This window comes from Myxocyprinus asiaticus, chromosome 45 (genome assembly GCF_019703515.2).
Source record: "Myxocyprinus asiaticus isolate MX2 ecotype Aquarium Trade chromosome 45, UBuf_Myxa_2, whole genome shotgun sequence".
NCBI classification, from domain to species: domain Eukaryota; kingdom Metazoa; phylum Chordata; class Actinopteri; order Cypriniformes; family Catostomidae; genus Myxocyprinus; species Myxocyprinus asiaticus.
In genome coordinates, this window is record NC_059388.1 from 19,722,059 (window position 1) to 19,733,306 (window position 11,248).

The window sequence follows — 11,248 nt, forward strand, 5'->3', positions numbered from 1 at the left end:
CTCTGAGGTTGTCCCATGTGCATTTGTTTCTCTCTCTGCCTTGTGTTTCTTACAGGTGCTGCTCAGCCATGGCAGCGCTGATTCGTGTTGCTTGTGATTAGTGGCAGCACCTGTATCCTATCTTCCCTGCCAGATCATTGTGTTTTGTTCCCAGTCATGTTGTTCCTGTGTATTCCAGTTATCCCCAGTCGGTTTGTTTCGTGTTGTTCCTGTGAACCCAGTTTCTCCCAGTTGGTTTGTTTTCAGTTTTTTTGTTATCTTATTTTATTTTGTCCTCCCTTGTAAGTGTTTTGTTTGTAAGTTGTTTTGTTTATTTTGTAAGTTGTTTTGGTTACTTTTTTCAATAAAACTCCTTCATTGCCATTCCTGCATCTTGGGTCCTTCCTCAAAAAACCATGACACAATCCAAAGAACATTAAAGCCCTGATATTGTCTAACTTCATTTAACTGATTTCAGTTAAATAAATTATGACACGTTTGTTCACGCTGATAGCGTTTTGGGTGAAAACAAAAACAGTTCCATCCTGTAAAAACTATTTTTATGTATAGCCTATGTACTTTAACTGCTGTACAAGAAGGGCTCTAATAAACCTATACAACATCTGCATTTTAAAGCCAATCACAAACACATGAAAAAATAATCTGGTGGAACAGTATCTTATACAGCAGATACTTCAAATAGTTTTTAATCATGCCAATTTAATTTCTATATTTCGTACTGTATTCTCAGAACTAGCACTCTAGTGTTTTATATATTCTATTCTATCAATATACTGAATTTGCAGGCTCAACATTGCTGCTACAAAAACTGCAAACACTGGAAATGGAAAATATTAATCAGAATTTTTGTGTATGACTATGGTTATTCTTTAAAGACACCAGTTTTGTTTTTTGTTTTTGTTTTTTTGTTTTGTGGTTGGTCTGGACTTCCTTGAGATTAAGGTTAAAGAATTCATGAGGTGTAAAAATAGGCCTTATACTTAGTGAGATTTCATAGTCACTAGGTCGAGTCTGAATAGTTTTGCTTCAGTTGAAACAAGGATACTGAGCTGGGTAGACACGGAGGGTATTTCCAAAAATACACTTGTATTTCCTCAGTGAGGACTGGATCATTAACAAGAAACAGGGCTCACTGAAATGTGATCTGTTAAATGAATGTAAAACAAAAAAAACAAAAACAGAGTGACTATTTGCGCTAGGTGTAAACAGCACCTGCCACAGAGTGCGGCTATTTTCAATCTAATAGTCTGGTGGAAACACAGAAACTGCCCCTTTAGTGTCGCTGCAGTGGTGAGGGGTGTAACGATGGTGTGGATATGCTTTTTTGTGCGAACGACCCTGGTTCGATTCTGCCTTTTGTCCCACTTTTTCCCATCCTGTTTCCTCTCTCCACGCTTAATATTTTCTTTAATACCACTTATAATAATAAATAAAAATAAATATAAAGTTTGATTTCATCACAGTGATTTGGTCACAGTGAAGGTTGGGGAGTTGAGAGAAAGGTTTGTTCCTGGTAAAAAATAACCATGGTTTTACTATAGTAATATTATAGTAACCATGTTTTTTGGGGAAGCCACCGTTTTAATGCAATTAACCATGTTATTACTACATTAATATGGCATTAATATAGTAATTTTTTGGTTACTATAATTTTATTACAAAATATCATGGTAATACTATGGTTACTGTCGTAAAACTATGGGTAATTTTTGTAAGAGTAGATTAGGATTAGGTTTAGGGGTGTTGGTGTAGGGTGTCTGTGGGACTCTAAATAAACACATTAAACAGGCTGCAATGATGCCCCTATACTGTATATTGGCATTTAATTGGAGGTGCAAATAGTATCTGCCACTGTTTGCATCAGTATGCAAATAGCATCTAACAATATTTGCACTTAGTGCAAATAGCCTATGCCAAAAAAGTGGCAGGGCACTTTGAACTTTGAACCTTACTTGTAATTTACGGTATACATAATATCAGTGTTCTAAACATGACACTGCAAACAATTAAACTTTATGTTACTTAATATAAATGGAACCAAGAGTCACATGGAGGATACATGTGGATACAAATAAATAAAACTAACTGAAAGTATGCAATGATTAAATCAAACATACAAATACAGAAGGCGCACCTTTAAGATGGTAAGTCATTTGTCAAAGTGCAAATTACCCCTGCCAAAGAAAGATACACGGTGATATGGCTCCATCTAGTGAAGCATTTTTGAAAACAACCATACAAGAGAAAAAGTGTTTTCACAAAGTAAAGCAAGATATATTTGGCCAGCTTATATAAAGTAAAATAAAACCATACAAAATACAATTGAAATCATCAAATAGACACAGTTTAAAGGTCGCTATCAGGATTAATAAATAAATAAACTAATAATAATAATAATAATAATAATAATAATAATAATAATAATTTCGATGGTAAAGTCGTAATACTACGAGAATAAAGTCGAAAATGCTATTTCTGAAAAAGCCGAACATTTCGAGAAAAAAATAAATAAAATTATATTATATTACAAACCATGACGTCAGCAAGAATTTGGCGTCGAAGCCAGCAGAAAAGATGTGGTATTACTCAACAGTGAATTTATTATATATATATATATATATATATATATATATATATATATATATATATATATATGTTTCTCACTTAACGTCGACTATGCCATTAATGTTTAATTAATTTACGCGTATATTTTATGCAGGCTAACAGATTACTGGTTGCTAACAGCTTTTAAATGTCTTTATTCCATGCAGTTCCAATATGCTGCACGAGATATTACAAGCGATAAAGGGGTGGCTACTGCACGATGTTATACGTTTTCTGAGAGGCCGAGGGATCTCTGAGGAAACGATAATTTTAGACAGAACAAAAGGTGAGCGTCTTGATTTTAGTTATACCTGTGTAATACATGATCTATTTAAATGTTTTTAATTTCCGTGGTCTTTCGTGCTTGAATTTGGGGCAACATATTAATTCTCATAAGTCAGTAACACATATTATTGCATTATAATGCTCAATAAATCATTAATGATCATACATTTAAATAGTTGTAATGTGCTAAAAGTATTTTTTACAGACTTAAATGTAACTGCTGTTATAATATTATTGCAGGCATCAGACAGCCTCACCAAAGCGAAAGCAGTGCCTTTTTGTACAACAAGTAAATGTAAAGCAAAACGGTCCACACCACATGTTGAAATAGGGTACATTTAAAAGGGTCATGAAATGTTCTTTTTATATAGTTTAATTATCTTCCCTGAGGTCCACTGATAATGTTAGTAAAGTTTTTTTTTTTCATCAAAACAACCGGTTTTGGCATAAGCGCCTCCTTAAAACTTCAATGTAAATGGCCACTGTTATGATTGGCTAACATAATGCAGCCCCTCCAGCAGAGACATTTTTGAAACTCAATCAAAAGAGAATGAACCAGCTCAACCACATTATAAAACTAAATGTCAGGGTTTACACATAACACACATCCAACACATTGCACCTGAATATTCAATATACAGTTGTGCTCAAAAGTTTGCATACCCTGGCAGAAATTGTGACATTTTGGCATTGATTTAGAACATATGACTGATCATGCAACAAAACTGTCTTTTATTTAAGGATAGTGATCATATGAAGCCATTTATCATCACATAGTTGTTTGGCTCCTTTTTAAATCATAATGATAACAGAAATCACCCAAATGGCCCTGATCAAAAGTTTACATACCCTTGAATGTTTGGTCTTGTTACAGACACACAAGGTGACACACACAGGTTTAAATGGCAATTAAAGTTTAATTTCCCCACACCTGTGGCTTTTTAAATTGCAATTAGTGTCTGTGTATAAATAGTCAATGAGTTTGTTAGCTCTCACGTGGATGCACTGAGCAGGCTAGATACTGAGCCATGGGGAGCAGAAAAGAACTGTCAAAAGACCTGCGTAACAAGGTAATGGAACTTTATAAAGATGGAAAAGGATATAAAAAGATATCCATAGCCTTGAAAATGCCAGTCAGTACTGTTCAATCACTTATTAAGAAGTGGAAAATTCGGGGATCTCTTGATACCAAGCCAGGGTCAGGTAGACCAAGAAAGATTTCAGCCACAACTGCCAGAAGAATTGTTCAGGATACAAAGAAAAACCCAAAGGTAACCTCAGGAGAAATATAGGCTGCTCTGGAAAAAGATGGTGTGATTGTTTCAAGGAGCACAATGCGACGATACTTGAACAAAAATGAGCTGCATTGTCGAGTTGCCAGAAAGAAGCCTTTACTGTGCCAATGCCACAAAAAAGCCTGGTTACAATATGCCCGACAACACCTTGACATGCCTCACAGCTTCTGGCACACTGTAATTTGGAGTGACGAGACCAAAATTGAGCTTTATGGTCACAACCATTAGCTCTATGTTTGGAGAGGGGTCAACAAGGCCTATAGTGAAAAGAATACCATACCCACTGTGAAGCATGGTGGTGGCTCACTGATGTTTTGGGGGTGTGTGAGCTCTAAAGGCACGGGGAATCTTGTGAAAATTGATGTCAAGATGAATGCAGCATGTTATCAGAAAATGCTGGCAGACAATTTGCATTCTTCTGCCCAAAAGCTGCTCCATGGGACGCTCTTGGACTTCCATCACGACAATGACCCTAAGCACAAGGCCAGGTTGACCCTCCAGTGGTTACAGCAGAAAAAGGTGAAGGTTCTGGAGTGGCCATCACAGTCCCCTGACCTTAATATCATCAAGCCACTCTGGGGAGATCTGAAACGTGCGGTTCATGCAAGATGACCAAAGACTTTGCATGACCTGGAGGCATTTTGCCAAGACGAATGGGCAACTATACCACCTGCAAGAATTTGGGGCCTCATAGACAACTATTACAAAAGACTGCATGCTGTCATTGATGCTAAAGGGGGCAATACACAGTATTAAGAACTAAGGGTATGCAGACTTTTGAACAGGGGTCATTTTATTTTTTTCTTTGTTGCCATGTTTTGTTTTATGATTGTGCCATTCTGTTATAACCTACAGTTGAATATGAATCTCATAAGAAATAAAAGAAATGTGTTTTGCCTGCTCACTCATGTTTTCTTAAAAAATGGTATATTATATTACCAATTCTCCAAGGGTATGCAAACTTTTGAGCACAACTGTAACTGTTCATCTCAAGCACAACTGTTAACACTCACACCCTGTCTGCACCGGACGTGAGAGTCACGTCAAAAGCAATAGAACCCATTCTAATCAATGATGTTGTCTACCATGGAAGCGTCCGTTGCGGCGCGTCGCGTTGCGCCAACAGTAAACAGATGTCCTGTTTCAATTTGCGCTGCATGCAGTGGCACTACTACTGCCAACAACACAAATAAACGGTTTAGAAAGTTTGTGTTGACGCGCCCGGTGTAGACAGCCTCAAGAAATTGCGTTGCGTCAACGGACGCACATGGTGTAAACAGGGTGTCAGCACAATAAACTATTGCACAGTCATGACAAATGAAATATTCATGAATGAAAATGTCTACTCACGGTTTTTGCGATCAAGTGTTTTAACTGCCCCATCCTTCAATAACAGTTCCTTTGTAGAGCTTGAATAGTATTATGACTGGTATAATATGAGCCGGACATATAATCCACTCTAAAATACGCTGAAGACACATCCACAGTTTCTAGTATCATTCCGTCATGTTTTCATACACCAACAACTAAAAATAGTGCAGATAGGCAGCAGCTGAATGACAGAGAGCTTCTCCTCTTCAGAGTTGTAACTTGACATTGCGTCATTAAAAAGTGGCCCGAGATATGTATCAAGCAGTCAAAGACGTCTGTCTGGGGGCCTGGGTAGCTCAGCAAGTAAAGATGCTGACTACCACACCTGGAGTCACAAGTTCAAATCCAGGTGTGCTGAGTGACTCCAGTCAGGCTTCCTAAGCAACCAGTTGGCCCAGTTGCTAGGGTGGGTAGAGTCATGTTGGGTTAAATTCCTCATGGTCGCAATAATGTGGTTTTCGCTCTCGGTGGGGCGTGTGGTGAGTTGAGCATGGATGCCACGGAGAATAGCATGAAGCCTCCACACACACTAGGACTCAGAGGTAACAGGCTCAAAAAGCCACTGAGATTCATTCCACCACCCAGATTGAGGCGAGTCACTATGCCACCACGCAGACTTAGAGTGCACTGGGAATTGGGCATTCCAAATTGAAAAAAAAAAAAAAAAAAAGACATCTGTTTGTGCATGTTTATTTAGAAAAATATTTAAATTCAGACAGGCGCATGAAGGTGTCCTGTGTAAGTCTACTTAGGATGAATCTCCCATGACAGGCCCCATCTCTCTCCTCTTCACCTGTGTGACTGACTGAGAACCAGTGGGCGGGGCCAAGGGTGCAATGACGGAAAAATAAGCGTTGCATGTGCAGATGTATTTAGTCCTTGTGACATCACTAGTTCCACGAACTCCAAACAAGCCGTTTTTGCAGCTTGGTTTAAATAAATGCTCTTTTTCTTTTAAGGTGGAGGTTTTCAGTTCTGAAACTTACGGTATGTTTTCATAGTACAATGACCTCTTATATGTCAAAAGATCAAGTGAAATTTGATTCCTCATGTCATGACCCTTTAAACTGTTAAAGTAAGAGAACGGGTCCTATGAGGCTATGAGGGATAGACTTACAGTGCTGTTGTTTAAATAGGTGTTAATCATTCTGCTGAGGAAACATTGAAAAACATTTTTCCAAAAGATTTTCCCAAAAAAATTTCAACAGACTAAAACCTCCAGAAAACATGAATTGTGAAAATTAGATGTGATCCATGACTTTTATAAATCTTTATACAGTGCATGTCTTTGAAGAGACTATAAGTCTATCCCTCACTGCCTCGTTTTTATTCCCATCAAAAAATTTAATATGGCATTACACTGAATGATGTCTGTTGATGTTTAAGCAGGCTTTGATTAGATTCTTTTAGGTGCACTCAGTCATCTTTTGAAGTATGTCAAAGTGGCTCACATTTGCTTACACTGACACCTAGTGGCCTGGACGCAGCATCATTCAAACAGTAGATTTCAGTTACCAATGCCATTGGAGAAATTCACTATGAACAGTAAGCCAGGATTAAATGAATCCATAAATTAAAGTGTCCAACAACAGGGGAGTTACTGAGATTACGTGAGTAGTATTTAGCTGGTCATGTGATGCTAACATGGCTGCCCCCATAAGGTGCCCCTGCTCCATATATAATAAAAAAGCTGATAAGGTTACTGATGTGACTGATATCTTCATCTCACATGAGTGGTCATGATTTTATATATATATATATATATATATATATATATGTTTAAAAATGACTATTAATTTCTTTAGAAGTAAAGAAAATTAGGAAATATGAGGAAAACAAATTACTGAGTGAACCTATAAAAGGTGCACCAAGTAATTTTAACATTTAAAGAAACAAATATTACCTAAAATATGTTTAAAATAAAATGAGACCTATTCCATGAAATGAAGACTACTAGGTAAGTATTAGTGTGAAGTGGTGGCAGTTAAACAAAAACTTCATGCATCCACAACAAGGTAGGTGTCAATGTGAAGCGGTAGCAATTAAACACATGCATCCACATCAAGGTAGGTGTCAGTATGTCCAAGACCCTTGGGATGAATAAGAGCCAGCGAAACATACAAAAGTTTACTTCATTATTCTCTTCAAATGAAAAATTTAGCAAAGGTGACTTTCTTTGCTAAATCTGACTTTGAATTTAAAATCTGAGATTTCAAAAAAAGATGTCTCCTATTAAATGAATTGCCAAACTCCACATACTGCACCTCTACACAGAAATTTAACTGAAACCAATGATGAATGAAGAGGGTAGGGATGAATCTAACCAAAATAGCTATGCAAACTGATTTATTTTCAGAACTGGGCCAACTATACTTATTATACTTATTAAAAAAATAAAAAAAATAAAAAAAAAATAAAAATATATATATATATATATATATATATATATATATATATATATATATATATATATTAATTAGATTAAATAATCTAAATGAGATTAATGATAAAAATATACAACTTTAATTTAAACATTTAAATGAATTAAAATGGCATCATAGTTAAAGGACTTGACTGAATAAACATTTAAATCCTAATAGCTGAAGTGGTTAACCACTAGAGGTAGCGTATATACAGTCACTGCTGTGACAATTCTTTCGGCATCCCTTCTCCAACCCAAACTCCACCTTATCTCTGTTATTTCTAAACTCATTTTAAGTAAAGTCCAGGGGGGTAGTTGGAGTTCGGGTCAAGTCTCGAGCTGGGGGCATATATTATGCACAGTGAGCCAAATCTGATACCTTCACCTTTATACAAGGATTACATTAACATGCAAACTAATAATAATAATTTAAAAAAAAAAACATCCAGCACTTAATTCTTTCAAACCTAAAACCTAAAATTGCAGGTGGCCTACACTCTTTTCCCATGGGCTGCTCCATTTGCAATGTGAGGAATTAGCTGGACAGGTTATCTTATGTTGTGATATGTATCAATTACCGGACATTAGCAGCACCTCCAATTCTCAGGCCAATTACAAACATCTACCATACCCATTTTTGTGAAGGTCTTCCTTCTGTTTTTGCTGAAAGCACCATTTTAACAGCAAGTATAGACTGATGGCAATGGCATTGGAAAAGCATCTGAAGAGGCTGAGGGGGATGGTCTTATTGCACATGGGCATCAATCATTGACTTACGTACATTAGCATATATTAAACCAGGGATGGGCATGTATGCTGCCTGGAAATGCTGAGCACTAGGAAACTGCCCTGCATAGTTCAGCAGCAGTATGTAAAACCGAAAGAGATGGGCAATTTTTTTTTTTTTTTTTTTTTTAAATAACATTATTTTACTAGTGATACAGATTTGTCTTTCAATATTGACTCAAAACTTGCAGTCACTGACAGCACCACCCAATGTCATCACTACATTTCGTAACCATAGCAAATGCCTCCAGGAGCAATTATGTAACGCAAAAACACTGATGCCTAGAAGCATACATTAGGCAAGCTGTGCACTATTTAAAGTACACAGTGTGTCTTGACATGATATTTTTTGCACATGTGGCATTATGATGTCAAAATGTTTATGGTACCAGGAAAACGTGTGGACTTAGCAATAAACAAACAGCTGAAACTGGTACGTACATGCTTACAAAGAAACACATGCATAATTGTTTCCTCCTATTTGGGGAACCACATGCCTCTGTTTCTGTTTCACAGCTCACTAAGACTGTCTGACATTTATCTGCCATTCCAAACAAAGCACACTTTCTGACTTAGTGAGCTTTAGTCTGATTACTTTGGACTGCAGCGGCTGACATGCAGCAGAGATGGACAAGCTATTCATCTATCACTAGATTAGGGCTTTTTTTTTATGTCTCTCTGTTTCTAAAGAATAAAAACACACATAAATTGTTTTCCCAGGTTGTATTATGGACTCATGCATGGTAAGTTGGTAATGGTGTAGAAGAAGTAATGGTGTGAAATGATACAGGTTTTTCCTTTGACAACTCCATCCTTGTTTTATACAAAGGGATCTTGGACTGTCTAAGACTGGTCTTTCTGTTTGTATGGATGATGTGAAAACTCGGGGGGGGGGGGGGGGAATGAACAGTTCTGGGAAGACTTGTATTGATCTACACAGACTGTTTGAGTACATTGTGAATCATTGCTTTCATTTGATCTTTCTGCAAAAGCAGACTTCATTACTGGTTCTGCAAACAGGAGTGCTATGTCCTATTCATTCACCATTCTTTATTTTTTCCAGGACAAACTCTTACACTGAGCACCCACTGTACCATAGATTTCGATTTGCCCCAAGCAAATCAAATAATTTCCTCTTTTACATAGTTAACCAAAGGCAGAACTGCTCATTATAATCACTATGGAAACAAGATGCAAATGAGTTGCTAGGACCCAGCATGTGCATATTTGCCCTATTCACCACCCCCTTGTTTATGAAGCTAACGTTTTATAGGCAAGCAAGAGAAATACTGACAAAAAAAATTAAACATCTTCAGAAACAGCCAATCATGAAACTCATTACACTTGACAGAATCCTTCATCAAGTCTTTTTCTGTTATGAAAGTGAACTCGTTATCTTTTGGTGAGCATCCTTTTTTTTCCAACACCAAAGGATTTCAAATCATCCCACGCACCAATTTCAAATCAAGTGAATTGTGGGAACAAAATAAATACGTATTTCCAGGGACATCGCATTACACTTCATCATCCTTATCGTTGCTATGCACACAATAGTAAACTGCTCCATAACAACAGGTGATACCCATCATTTGATACAGTCTTTGTTGAAACCCGTCTCAATCTTCTGGACAGGAGGACTTTCTTTGTGTACCTCAGTGACCTCATCTTAGCTGGAGAACTTGTCCTTACTTGCAGAAACTGTCTGATTCTTATGTAAACATCAGTGTTTACTAAAGAAGCATGTCTCAGTGTAGACACACGCAACAGACTGGAACAGTTTAACTGTGTCCCTTAGTCCCTTTTCTTTGTAGCACTCAGCTCGTCTCTGCATTCTGCCTGTTCCTTGAGCTCACATACTCTATTGGCACAGTGTTCTTATTGACATTTTGAGGTTTTGTATTAATAATTGCCTTGTGTCTGTAGCTAATGCTGAAGTAATCATTTCAATATGTGTAATTTGCTTTGGTAAGAAAGGATCTGCTGAAACCATAAATGCAAAAGTGTTGCACACCTTGGTGCTTTTATACTGTATAATCTCTTTGGGCTGAACATTATGATGTTATATTACTCCCTCTAAACTGCCTGTCTGATACTGATTCATAATCAGGTGTTAATTGATGCAGCCTGTTTGGATTTATATTTGAATTTGTTCAGGAAATTTCCTTTTTTTTTTTTTTTTTTGCTGGGGTTCTGGGAATAGGTGTTCAAAACTGCACAAACCAGTTTCAGACAGTGACACATGCAAAATACATAAAAAGCAAACAAACACACACACACACACACACACACACACACACACACACACACACACACACACTGCAAAGTATTTTTGTCTTGTTTTTGAAATTTAGTCATTTAGCAGATGCTTTTATCAAAAGCAACTTACAAAATAAAGAACACAAGCAACTTGTCATACAAAATCCAGCCATATCCGCAGTATCGCACTGCTAAGTTCTGTTCGTATCTGGAGTAGTACAGAAACGTT